We start from the raw sequence: 13,238 nt of genomic DNA, 5'->3' as shown, positions 1-13,238 counted from the left end.
CTGTGCAGTGTAGCAATATTGCTACTAAAAATCATTTTGTGCTAATGACAGGAAAATAATTCGCTCATGCATGTGTTAGTAGCCTCCTAAAAGATCAGCATTGTGTATGAGGCCTTACACAGGACACAAGGGCCCGATTCAACCATAATTTGCACTCCATGTATATTTTACAGTGCATTATAGCCTACTTTACTGCATACATAGTTTAGCAGTTTAATGGCAAACTGCTAACACACCATGCTGTGTGATCCAAAGTATCAAAAAATAGTACTTAACTAGTATTACCCCAAAAGGTCCTACAGAGGTGGCAATGGTCTCAAAGAAGATATTTCTCATATCCATAACAGGCTTTCATTATTCCAATATTCAGGACGATGTAGCCAGTAAATGCAGACAAACAATCCTGAAGAGTTCAATTAAGTAAATAACTGGTATTAAGTACCTGCAACTATTTTGTGCAGGTCTCCATTAAAAAAAAAACAAAAAAACAAAAAAAAAAAACCAAACATATAATCAAAACAAGAGCTCTCATTAGACTCAGATGCAGACTAAATGGTTGCTGATTGTTTTGGTTGGTAACAATAATAACATACATATTAATCTACCTGTTCAAGAGCTGTTCAAGAATGAAATCCAAATATGAGAAAGAAAAAAAATCACTGCTCACAAAGTGTTGCTGTTTCTGTAAAGTATCTTAATTCTGATTGGCCTATTAAAATTAAGTATATATCTGTGCCTTGGATGAATAATGCCCAGGAATTACCGCTGTGTTGTATTTGAGGGAAAGGAGGTATTCACTTAGAACTCTCTTGTTAGGTACATTAGCTAAATTAGCTACATAAAATTAAGATGCAAATTTTAAGACACCAAACATGTCTTGGCTGATCGACTACATTTGGAGTAAGGGGGAAACTATGTAAATGTGATTAAAAAGAAAAGTTAACAGACCTTCAAAAATGCAACAGTGTATGTAGTACTGAGAAAACTCAAAGTATTTATAATATATGTGTGCACATGTTTACACACTAAGGCCTCATCACTTTCGCTCCTCTTGCCCTTGATGCTTGTCGTCCTCTTCCCAGGCCTGGATCAGCAGTTCATTCCCCAGAGGCACAAAAGGCTTCAGTTTTCTCCAGGCGTCCGGTCCGCTCGCAGGCCCCGGCAGCAGCAGCAACAGCAGTGAAAAGCCAATCGATCAGCACACTCAATTAGAGCTGTAATGTTTTAATCAATGGCCCCGTAAAAGTATGACAGGAGGCCATCATTAACTGGCTGTAAATTTATTACGAACGGTGGTGTAACTGGGAATTTGTAAACAGTGCATATGATAAAGAAAGGTTCTCTCTCACCCAGATCAATAGAATTGATTGGGCCCTTGGCATTAAATAAGTTTCAGACGGAGGAATTATAGCTGGTTGATATTACGCACTCCCTGAACCATGTTGATTATGTCTCTGTTATTGGACTTTATGTAACTCGCATTTGCTCGCATTTTTACCTCATAATTACAGGTTTCTGAAAAGTCTGGTAAAATGAACATCTTGAAACAAAGTTGATGCCGCAACACAGAAGTTGCAATGAAGAACTGTAAATATGAGATGACAAGCTGCTAACAGGCTAAGCAAACAGAAAAATGTGTAATCATTGTACATATATTTATAAATCCATTTCATTTTTGTGCTCTTCTATACTTCATATTTTTAGATAGTACTGCATTTGCTATGAAGTGTGGGGCCACACTTCAATTCCTCTCTGAAAACTCTCTGAATAATTCATAACAGTTTCTCCTAATATTCATAATAGTTTCAAGATAATTGACTGAAAAGTAAGCCTAAACCACTTTGAGAAAGAACAAGCCCTACATAAGATCAGATGGGGAGTTATTCTCAGGCCTCGGCTTGACTTGGCTTAGCCTTGCTCAGGCTAAAGACAGAAGCCTGACCGGGCCCGGAAACACATCTGAGAAAAGGCAAAACAGAAAGCGAGGAGAACATAGGGCCAGCCCTGTACCAAAGCCGCTCCAAAGCACAACTTCAGCTACAAAGCGGCTTTTCATGCTCTACTTTTAGAGAAAACAGAGAAAAGACAGAAAGCTGGGATACACTGAAGAGGAGAAACAATTGAGGTCAGTGTAAAGCAACTCTCTGGGCAAATTGTATTCACCCTATATGATAGTCACAGAATGCATTTGCAACAGACAATGGCCTTTAAACAAAATAAAAAATGTAACGAATTGGATAGTATTACTTTTATCAAGAATGTTGAATTTAACAACTGAACTGAATTATTTAGACACAAAAACACACAAATACATGTAAGAAAAAGATGACATTAAAACTACTATTTTTAAAGAAGCATCTTTTTCGATAACTGCATTGTTTGATATTACTATGCTAATATAATAAATATGCTAATAAACATATCTCAGATCAAATTAAACAGGGTTTGAAACTTTGCAATGCAAAATAAATATGTGCCTACAGCAAACTGCCTCATGTGATTAAAAGTCACAAGGATGTCTGCTGATCTTGAGCACAGGCTAATTAATGCATCATCACACCAGCATTCAACATCTGTCAAATGCCAATACTGAACTGACAGTGATATGGTCATTTTAAGCAATTAGTCTAGGGCATGATGGATGAAAGGACTAACTGGGAAATTTATCCAGGCTGCCTTTAAGAGAAAATGTCATGAGGACATTTTAATGATCACAGGTACTCAGGACCTTGGTTTTAAAGTGTCCTCCACATAAAGTCAATTAAATAAAGTCCCTTCTGCACCTATCAAACAAACGTCAACAAACCTCAACTCTCCAAAGGCAGTGGTGGGTTTTACAATGTTCCAGAAGCCAAAGGACCCAGTGAGAAAGGGGAACAATGTTCTAGGTCGCAGCTTACTAGTTCTAGCTCTGTGGTCCACCTGCACTGTACAAGTATGTGTTTTTCTCCATTGCAAAAATTGATTAGCTTGAAACAATCAAAATGATCTTCCAATGGAACAAGAACATTTCATTAGATAACAGGTTGAATAATTTTTTTAAGCAATCTTTTAATATATAATCTCATCATTTGCTGAGCTGTCATTTTTGCAACTTTTTCTAAGAAGCATAAAACAGGCACTTGAGCTATGGTACCCCAATGATACAGGTACCCCAAGTTAAAAATTCCACACTACTAATATCCAGGACAGACATGAGGAACATTCACTACGAAATTCAGAAGAATGGGCCTCATTAACCAAACAGTCTGAAATCAGGAATCAACAGACAATTAAGAGCACAAAAGTTCAAACAATTCTGAGGTTTAAGAACACGTCACCACGCCTGATGTAGAGTTTTTCTTAGGAAAGAAGAACAGAAAAAAGTAAAAAAACTTCAGAAACCTTTGGTGAATAAGGCCATTCTTAAATACAAAGGAAGTTCTAGGAACTAGAAAGTTCTCAAATAATCTCTTAAGAAAGTCTTATTTTCTTAAGAATATTGAGCCTCATCCTCCAACCGTTCTTAAAAAGAAAGTTCTTCTTAAAACCTGTGTACACAGTTTTCAGGGAGATTCTGACATCCACCAATGTTTTCTTATTTGAGATTTGTTCTTAGATAACAACAAAATCTATGCACACTCAAGAGCACAAAGGTGTGAACAGTTCTGCGCTTTAAGAACACGTCATGAATCTGACGTAGACTTTTTCTGAGGACCTTTCTCAAGAACATATTTAGGAACAAACTTAGGAAGATATTGCAGAATGGGGCCCATTGTTATTGTTTTTGTATGTAGGCTTTAGATTAATCATATAACTTAGTTTGTCATGTAGATGATATCTTGTTACATTGTATAGATAACTAGAATTTTTTTAATTAAAATTTTTAATTTATTTTAGCAATTAGATTTTGTGCCACTCATTAGAAGTTACAATTTGTGAGGTTTCATTTGTCAATTTGTACTGTCTAAGACACATGTGTCAGGCTCTAGTCCTCCTGGGCCCAAACACTGCAGACTTCAGCACACTGCCTTATTAAACACACCTGATTGAGCTCCTCAGCTAATTAGGAAGGCCTTCATGAACTGAATTCAGAGCGTGAGATGACAGTAAATGCTAATCTCTGCAGCTCTTAGACCCAGAAGGGCCCCAGTTTCACATGTCTGGTCTAAGACAAGGGTAAGAAAATATCTGTTTTAACATATTTTTTCAAGAATAGTTCTTATAATTCTTAAGAGGTAAGGAAGACACTAAGAAACTTACTGAGTTATTTGAAGAATAAAAATTTATCTTAACTTCTTTTACAAAGTATGTACTTAAGGGAAAAAACTGTACATTTAAGATTTTCTTTCTTAAGATACTTATGTAAATCTGGGCCCTGGGATATTGAAAAAAGTCCTAAGAAAAGTGAGATTCATGATGTTTTCATAACCACAGATATTTCAACAACAAAATCCAATTAAGAAAACATTGGTAAATGTTAGAATCTTCCTGAAAAATATGTGTAAGTGGGTTTTAAGAAGACATTTCTTCTTAATTGTTGCACTTAATTGCAATTCTAAAAAAACACAAAAAACAAAAAATATTCACTTCAGATCATTTTAATTACTTCCTTAAGATTGTTTTAAGAAAAGCTTCATTGTTTTCTTCGGTACACTGTGCTGCATTTTAAAGCTCACCATACATGATGCAAGATAAATTTTGAATTTGTGCTGTTATTTCTGATATTTTACCTAATCTGCAAAATGGGCATATATCAAACCAAGTATTCAAAAGCAAAAGTCAAAGATGTGCAAGAGTAGCACAGTTAGTGCCCACAGTGGACATGCTAGCCTTGTCCACTCTTCCAGTGTAAGACAAGTGAGGCTATTGTAAGTTTGAGAAAACATTAAAGAACCTAATATTTTAAGGAATATCTCTCATTCATAAAATTATTCTTAGGAAAATGGTCAGAAAAAAATAGATATCTTGAGGTTATTTGAAAAATAACAATTTGTCATTACTTTTTTCTTAAGAATGAAGTAAAGAAAAAAAACATTTAAGAAGATTTTCTTTCTCAAGACACTTTCATGACTCCAGCCCATGGGTGCTACCAGTAGAAAAAGCATGGATATTATACATGGTTTTTAAAATAAATTTTATAGAAGAATTGCAATTTCTAATTTCAATAGTCTAAACACGCTGATGACAAAGTATTTCTTCCTATAGAGCACAGTACTTGTTTGAGCAGTTAGGCTATGTTCACATTACTAGGCTCACATGGCACAAATCCAATTTTCTGCATTGATGTGATGCTTTCAGAGCTGTGTGGTCACTCGAGACTAGTATTTTCAATTCTAACCAGAGCCACCTTCATACGTGGCTATGCCACATACTTCTTTGAATCGTGTGTGCGCTGTCATCCAGCGTTAAAAAGGCAGCAGAAAAGTAACACATCAAACCCTTTATCACTTTTGTCTCACTCTAATAATGAACAAATATTTCATAATTATCTTTATGACAAAGACTTGTTCTGCTGGGTAGTTTGTTTGCTGTTCATGACGCACAGGGTTCATTCATGCGACGGTACTGATTAGGATATGTGCATGCAGGTCATTTCAAAACCAAGGGTTATTCACATTAATGAGTTGAGTTACATACCTACACAAAAAAATCTGAACTGAGCAATGAGGCTTGTAATGTGAATGTAGCCTGGGGTTTAAGGGATGTTCAGTATTTTAGTAGTTTTTAAAGAGACAAATAAAATTAGCACTTGGTCCTGAATGATCAACAATTGGTATTAATACCAGAAACGAAAAAGCGCTATTGTGCAGTTTCTAGCTATGCCATCTCTAGGTTGGTTTGTGCGACAGGAGCTTTAGACAGATTAAGCGCACTATGCTGCCGATATTGATATATTACATTCGCTTCCTTTTTAGTTTTCAAGTTATGAAGTTCTGTTGATAAACAGAGTACCCAAGTATTTGCCTATGAGTCTTGTTTATCTACTGAATCCAAAGAACTCTCAGCATTAGATGCCCTAGAGGCCCACATACATATTAGTCTGCTGTAACAGCTCCAGGCTTGTGTTCTGGAGAAGATTTTTTTCAACGCAGCTCCCATCAAACAACATAACATAAGCAAATCGATATCTTCACCACACAAAAATGAACAGGCTCAATCTTTTTCTCAAATAGGTTTGTAAAAGAATAATAACAGCAGGCAAAAAATATTCTTCAAGTGTTGCTTCACTCAGATAAGGAAGTGTTGAAAGCGGGGTCTTTGCTCCAGAGATCGATAAAGGCTGTCTGGCCGTATCGGTTTGTTTCAACACACTCCGCATCCCCCCGCTGTCAGGAACTTTGCATTTCCAAACAGCAAGAAACAAATTAGCTTTGTAATGACTAGCTGGTCTGTTTCTTATTCTTGGCATTGTAGGACAGCAGCGGGCACAGAGGACAACAGAGTGTGCTGGACGATATAGATAAAATTCAGCATTGTAATATTTTCCAAGTATACCACAGCATCAGATGCTTCTTTTTTTTTTCTGACACATCTGACTTAGCCACTTCATTTAAAATGACGCCATGGGAACATTATACAGTACTGTAGGCCTGTGCTACGGTGGTGGTAAAAAAAGCAAATTTATTGATTTATTTAATGCACATTTTAATTCAGTGCACATTTTTGGACATTCCGACACCACAGCATCAGATTTCAGACTGAAAATTGTCTTGAGAAACCACAAGGGTAAAAATATGCCTAAACTCCCTTTCACCAGGTGAAAAAGGACAAAAAGAATCAGGTTAAATGGCTTCACAGAAAAAGGCAAGGGGCTAATTTAAGGGGCCACAAACGGTCAGAAAGTAAAGTCTGTGTGATATTCGCAATTCCATTGTTTTTTGCTAGATTAATTATAGTTTCACAAGATGGCAATACCCTACAACCAACACTTTTAATGAACTGTGCCTTATCATTTTCTTTTATATGACAAAGGTTAAGACTCAACTCACATGGCATCACTGTTTTCTACCATGTCTGCTTCAGTGTAAGGGACCAAATAGAAAACAAAGGGAATAAAATACCCTCCACACACACATTGTGGTTTAGCTGTTTACTGGGTTTATTTTCCACATAGCTTTCCAAATAACAGGACTCCTCTCAGGTCTTAAGCACTGTAAGCGTTAACCATGTAGAAACCATATCAGAAAGGTAACATATTTAGTATTTATGTATTTTGAAATAAAAAAGCACCAAGCAATTGAGACCCATTACAGTTAATTACATTTTAGTTAACTGAAACTCTATATTACCGATATTACACCAGCATACATAAACTGAGTGACTATGATTTTGTGATTCTCTACACAGAGGGATGCAACTGCAACTGACTAACCTGAACTAGTTAATAGCAGCTACCTGGAGGACACTATAGCAGCTAGTGTGTGCCAATGCCATAATCACACTTAGCTCGTTGGTTGAAATGGGAAAAGAAAGAAGTGAAATATACTACAGGGAAAATGGGGAAATATTAGGTCAGGACGAGTAAGGGGTGGAATGGGAAATTAGGCCAGGCCCTCTTACTCCATCAGGAGAAATGCAGCAAGATTTTTAATGACTGTGACTCATGTTTAATGACTAGGATTTTAAAATCTCATCCAACGAGGGAGGTTAAAAGAGACTAAGACATTGAAATGTGGCCTGGTGTTTACGTTCATGAACACAGAGAGTCTGGTATCTTTGAAGTATTCCAATTCCTCCTGTATCACTGTACCTAAGTGCTGGTGTGCTACATCTAACCCAGCCCTAACCTTAACCACTGCAGTCATATAAGAAATTTATTTTACTCTGTTACTTCTGCATTTTTGGCAAAAATGAATTTCATGCTTGTTAGAATTAATCAACTATCCACACAGTATTACACAGTTTTATAAGCTTTTTATAATTGTGGGGACATCTGGTTCCCAGAAAGCACTAAATACATAGTCACAAACACAGGTATTAGTATTTCTCACATGGAGGACGCCATCTCTCTCTCTCTCTCTCTCTCTCTCTCTCTCTGTCTCTCACTCTCGCTCTCTCTCTCTCACTCGCTCTCGTTCCTTCCCCCGAGTGAAGCCCAAAAGTTTGAGGTTGGACAAAGGCAGCCTTTGAGAAGTCTTTATCAGGCCTCACTGGCTGCGAGCTCAGAGACCGCCTCCTGCTGGCTAACTCAGCATGGGCCCGGCATCTCTCTCACTTTGAAACTGTCTCTCTCTCTATGTTGCTCCTCCTTTCCCTTACTCTGTCTCCTTCTTCCCCCCTCTTTGAGAAGAAAGATATGAAGGCAATGAAAGAAGTACAAAAAAAGAAAAAAAATGAAAACATACATTATCTTTAATGAGTCTGAATCATCATCCTTTCCCTCATCATCCTTCGTCCTTGTCCTTCTTTCCGTGGGCACTTAGGGACTCACCGTGCCACACTACAACATTACAACCTCTCCACAGCCCTGCAGAGCCCAAGGGCTGCTGCCATGACCCATTCATCCAGAGAGCAGAAAATACTAGTGATGGGGAAGAAGTAGAAGAAAAAAAGAGTAGAAATTGTGTGCTATTGAAAGGATGAGGCCCTGCGATGGACTGGCGACCCATCCGGGGTGTATCCTGCCTTCCGCCCGAAGACTGTTGGGATAGGCTCCAGCATCCCCCCGCGACCCTGACGGAGAAGCGGCTTAGAAAATGGATGGATGGATGGATGAAAGGATGAGGCAAAGACCCAGGCTTCACCACCCAACCTGCTATAGATTTTATTCGGAAGCCATGAACTCTTTCTCTCTCTCTCTTTCTCTCTCTCTCTCTCTCTCTCTCCCTCTTTGTATGTCTCTCTATCCATTTCTCCCTCCCTCTTCAAACAGCACGGCGTCTGTTTCATTATCACCAGACGCAATCCAGCGCAAGGCCTCACTCTCATTTCAGTGATTAATCTGTGTTGGGAAAACACCCAAACTCCCATGCATTTTGCCCTTAATTAACAAATTGCAATATATTATTAACTTGTCGAACAAAGTAGGCTCTTCTGAATCATTTTCTCAGCAGGGGGTTCCTTCGAAGCTGCTAACTATGTTTCTTTTTTCAAACACGAGTGGTTCTACTTTGTTTCTATTTTGCCGTTCTGATTAAATTATACCACCGTTAATGTATCCATTATATTACAGGTGGAAGTAAATCAGTTGCCCACCATTAATTCCTTTCTTAGGAGGGGAAAACCCATCCCTATGCAAGCTAAACACATTGCATCCTCACGCTACAGGGGGAAAAGGTATGGTAGTGGTTTTGTTCCTCAACTACCTAGATACATACACATGATCGCCAGCACAGCCATCTGTGAAGTGAAGTCCTCCTTTCAAAAGCATAAGCAATATTTATCGATCCAAATTTCATCGAACTAATTACCCCCAATTAGTGCACTCGCTGCTGTCAATGGTAATGCAGTTTCCCATTAAACTGCCTTGCCATTTGCTCCCTAATTGCTGACCTCCTCTCCAAGCAGCTGCGGCTGCACTGCTGGCGGCTGCCGCCATCCTGAACCATTGACGGGGGCCTCACTCTGAGCCAAAGTACCTCCTGAAGTCTTATATGTGGGTGAGCAGGCAGAAAGTTGGGAATTGGAGAGGCAAAAAAGAGGGTAAAGGTAAAAAAGGAATGGATAGGGAATCTTATAATCAGGGTAAAATAATCAAGGTAAAACCATGCGTATGTTGCAAAAGCCATGGGAACCCAGCCTGTAGTCACAGCGCCTCTCACAGGATTACATGCTCACTGCATCACCCCTGCTGAAAGATGCACCTAAGCACCTTCCAACTACTGACCAGGGATTTAAAGTTTGCTTTTAAGCACAGATTGGGCAGTCTGTTTCCGGACAGAGCACATCAGTGTAACAGAAGAGAAAGTAAATCAAGATCTACCAACGAATTCAATATTTTGTAGAATACATTATTCTGGAGTTATTATTTTGTAGTTGGACAAGGATACAAGTTACTGCTCGCAAAAATCTTATTCACCCAAATGAGAAACTGTAGCACACAACTCAAAAACTCAATACCATTTAGAGTTTGTTATTCATATCTAGGTCAGTTCAGGATACTTGGGCTCATGATGAAGAAAAAATATAACTATAACCATGTTGTTGTATAACTTACAACTTACTTGGAGGCTTGAGTGCTGGAGTGAGTTATTGATTGGTGTGGATTGTTTGCAAACTCTAGGGCTCAAACAATGCAATAATACTAGATAATATAATTAATAGAATGACCATTCTCTGCAATGCACATTGTCAGTTTTGAATTGCGAAATCACAAGGGCTGTGTCCAAAAATCAGAGGTAGCTGTCTCCTATAAGCTGTGTTCGCTGTGTCAGTGCTGGTGTTTTCTGCTGTTTTCTTCTACCTGCGTCAGCGCTGACACTGAGGATTATGTAAGGCAGTGAAGGATACATCCAACCTGCGTTCAAAAAAATGGCCAAACGGAGGAAACTCTGCAGGCAGTATTTCATAAAGACATTTGATTTTTGAACATGGCTGGGTATCTTGCTACCTCAGAATATTATCTGAATAGGAAGGAATTATTACAATTCAGACATAGCCAGTGTCATGATGCATTATTACACCTCTACTCTTTAGGCTGAATGGGATTTTTACTAAAGTTATATGAAGCTGACACCAGCTGTTAAGAATGAATGCAATTCCAAAGGGGATGCCACCTGAGATGACTGTGAATTCTTTGAATTCTGTAATTGTGAAATTATTATTATTATTTTTTGCTTAATAGGTATCATCAACAAATCATACTTTCAGTGGCTTTCAAAAAAGGTGATACAGTGACAGCAGTAATCAGAAGCTTTTTTATGCAATCATGACAAGAGATCACATTTAAAATATCTGTTTACATTAGTGATATATTAGTGAAATAAAATTCTTGACGAAAAAAGAAACTGAAATTCATGACACACTCTGATGACGTTCTTCTATATAGAATTTGCCATTTTATTTATGCTATTGAAATATCGCAATAAAGCAGAAAATGCTTAAAAGGCCACAGTAGTCATGTTGGGAAAGGGAACTGACAGAGGACTAATGGCAAAGAAATAAACATTAAAAATCAAAAACTTATGAAAATATAGTACTTCATAGATTCCTAAAGGCATTTAAATCAAAATTACAGAGCACCTCCACTAAAATGATGATTTACCTCAATGTTTAATATGTAAATAGACATTGCTTTGGAACTCCCACCTAACAGTCTGAAGCTTCTGCAGCAGAAGGCACTATTAGCATGCAAATCACTTTAGTCATTTAGAAATTTAGAAAGTAAACAGCCATATACCCCAGAATCTACCTAGTGTACATACTTGCACTTACAAAAGCACAGAATTAAAAGTGTATTACCAAACATTATTTGTGATTTTCATTAAAGATTTTCATTAAAACAATTACGAGATGTTCAGCATGTAAGCTGTAAGTCGTATAGACAGCAGTTGCAGTGGGTCATATTTGTATTACACTGCTGATCTACTGCCACTCAAACTGTTGGAATGCATCTGCGAAGAGAAAAAACAGCGATACCTATCAGTATTTGTCAATCATTGTCATTCAGAATATTTGCTCTGAAATATACAGGCTTTTTCTCTTCCCAACCATTTTCAGACAAAAACATTGCATAGCCACAATTTCGTTGTGTCCCGGGTTTATGTAAATTACTTCAGCAGCATTATCAAATCATTATTTAACAATATTGGCTTTATCTATTTCTTCCTTACTGACCCATGCATGTGAAGTAAGCCTTAGATATTTTGAATCAAATGAAAATTTTGTGAATCTTACATACATTTATTTATTTATTGGCTTCCTCTGCAGAATCTGGAGTACAGAATACTGTATGTAGCATATCTTCATCTTTGGTGGTCATGCTTTGTAACCTACTTTTCTAGTCAATGAAAAAAGTCCTAGGCTCTTGAGAAGGAGAGGGAGAGAAAGGGAGAGAGCAATAGAAAGAGTAAAAGAAGAAGAAGGAAAAGCCCATAGAGAATTAAAATCTGAAGCATCAGCATGCAAATGTCAAGAGGGGCGCAATAAAGAGTCATTCTACTCTCCAGGGCTCATTTTCATATAATTAACTCAAATGCCAAAAAAGGGCTACATCAAAGAAAAATATAAAGTAGAGCACGCTATTGTTCACACGAGAGGTGTACGGTAAAACGAGCAGAGAGGCTGAGCCTGTTGCCGCATTGGATGGAGTTTAAACCTCGGGCGGAAGATCAAAGCTGCTGGTAATGACCAAAGGCCTACTCACATGCTGCTTAGGCATCAGATCGCACTGACAGCATTACCAAATCCTCCATATGTGACCTGAGAATCAGATTAATTTATTTATTTAACTATTTTCACTTTGTGATTAATCTGAAGCCACAGCAGAAAATCCCAGATTTCTTTCTCTTTTTCCAGGTAGTCCAATAAGGAAAAGTGAGTCAAAAACTTAAGTGGACGAGCGTTTGAAGGCCATCTCAAAACATTAACACACAATTACAGACAAATAAGGATTTTCTTTTTGTTTTACTTAGTGCCTTAATTTTAGTTCAAAGGCAGCAACAAAATGGAGAAGAAAACTGTCTGGATGTCAACACACAACACACTGCCCACTAATGCTAGCTTTATGTAGAAATACACATACACACACACACACACACACACACATACTCACTCACACACACACACACACACACACACACACACGCACACACACACACACACACACACACATACTCACACACACACACACACACACACACACTGCCCTTTCCAAAACCCTGCGGCCACACCTTTAATTACCTTTTAAGTCTATTATTACTTATGCTTGGTGGGTTTGTGAGCCAATTACACCATTGTGACGGCTATCAGCTTCTGCCACGTACCTGCTCATGTGAGTCACCTAAATGGCTGATAATTAATCTCCTATTCGCACGGCTCAACTTGTTAAAGCACTGAGGTGCAAAGCTCTTTTCCTACCCAACAGCCCGAGGCAGCACGGCCACTGATTGGTCAGCAGGGATTTACACTTAAGCCTCCTGATTGGCTATTTTGTTAAATCTTATCAAAAAAAGATATTTTTTTGGGAGGACAGTCATCCGGGGAATAATATTTTGGCATTCAGAGGATTCATTAATCTGAAAACTGGCCAGTAAAATCCTCTGTTCCTTTTCCCCTCTCAACGGGTGATTTTGGTGCAGTCTTACAGGCTTTGTACC

At 38.1% G+C, this 13,238-nt stretch overlaps 1 protein-coding gene across 1 annotated transcript in view; it reads right to left on the bottom strand.

Annotated features, from left to right (window-relative positions):
- The window catches only part of tenm3 (teneurin transmembrane protein 3), a 628,014-nt gene that overhangs the window by 613,854 nt on the left and 922 nt on the right, over positions 1–13,238 (bottom strand). The window lies entirely within an intron of this gene.

The sequence above is a fragment of the Pygocentrus nattereri genome, chromosome 5 (genome assembly GCF_015220715.1).
Source record: "Pygocentrus nattereri isolate fPygNat1 chromosome 5, fPygNat1.pri, whole genome shotgun sequence".
Classification (NCBI taxonomy): Eukaryota; Metazoa; Chordata; class Actinopteri; order Characiformes; family Serrasalmidae; genus Pygocentrus; species Pygocentrus nattereri.
The sequence above is the reverse complement of the archived record's forward strand: the minus strand, read 5'-3'. Positions and strand labels throughout refer to the sequence as shown.